We start from the raw sequence: 1,096 nt of genomic DNA, 5'->3' as shown, positions 1-1,096 counted from the left end.
CCTCCTCTCCTGCCTCCCCTCCTCCCGCCTCCTCTCCTCCCCTCCTCCCTTCCTGCCTCCTCTCCTCCCTCCCTCCTCCCTCCTCTCCTGCCTCCTCCTCTCCTCCCTCCCCTCCTCCCTCCCCTCCTCTCCTCCCTCCCCTCCTGCCTCCCCTCCTCCTCCTCTCCTGCCTCCCCTCCTCCTCCTCTCCTCCCTCCTCTCCTGCCTCCCCTCCTCCGCCCTTCTCCCTCCTCCCCTCCTGCCTCCCCTCCACCCTCCTCTCCTCCCTCCTTTCCTGCCTCCTCTCCTCCCTCCCCTCCTCTCCTGCCTCCTCTCCTCCCTCCCCTCCTCTCCTGCCTCCTCTCCTCCCTCCCCTCCTCTCCTGCCTCCCCTCCTCCCTCCTCTCCTGCCTCCTCTCCTGCCTCCTCCTCTCCTCCCTCCCCTCCTGCCTCCCCTCCTCCCTCCTCTCCTGCCTCCTCTCCTGCCTCCTCTCCTCCCTCCTCTCCTGCCTCCTCTCCTCCTGCCTCCCCTCCTCCCTCCTCTCCTGCCTCCTCTCCTCCTGCCTCCCCTCCTCTCCTCCCTCCCCTCCTGCCTCCCCTCCTCCCTCCTCTCCTCCCTCCCCTCCTCCCTCCTCCTGCCTCCCCTCCACCCTCTTCTCCTCCCTCCTTTCCTGCCTCCTCTCCTCCCTCCCCTCCTCTCCTGCCTCCTCCTCTCCTCCCTCCCCTCCTGCCTCCCCTCCTCCCTCCTCTCCTGCCTCCTCTCCTGCCTCCTCTCCTGCCTCCCCTCCCCTCCTCCCTCCTCTCCTGCCTCCCCTCCTCCTTCCTCTCCTCCCTCCCCTCCTCCCTCCTCTCCTCCCTCCCCTCCTCCCTCCTCCCTCCTCTCCTCCCTCCCCTCCTCCCTCCTCCCTCCTCTCCTCCCTCCTCCTCTCCTGCCTCCTCTCCTCCCTCCTCCCCTCCTGCCTCCTCTCCTCCCGCCTCCTCTCCTCCCGCCTCCTCCCCTTCCTGCCTCCTCTCCTCCCTCCCCTCCTCCCTCCTCTCCTGCCTCCTCCTCTCCTCCCTCCCCTCCTCTCCTGCCTCCTCCCTCCCCTCCTGCCTCCCCTCCTGCCTCCTCTCCTCCC

The sequence above is a fragment of the Pelmatolapia mariae genome, linkage group LG3_W (assembly GCF_036321145.2).
Source record: "Pelmatolapia mariae isolate MD_Pm_ZW linkage group LG3_W, Pm_UMD_F_2, whole genome shotgun sequence".
Lineage (NCBI taxonomy): Eukaryota > Metazoa > Chordata > Actinopteri > Cichliformes > Cichlidae > Pelmatolapia > Pelmatolapia mariae.
Note: the sequence above shows the minus strand (reverse complement) of the source record.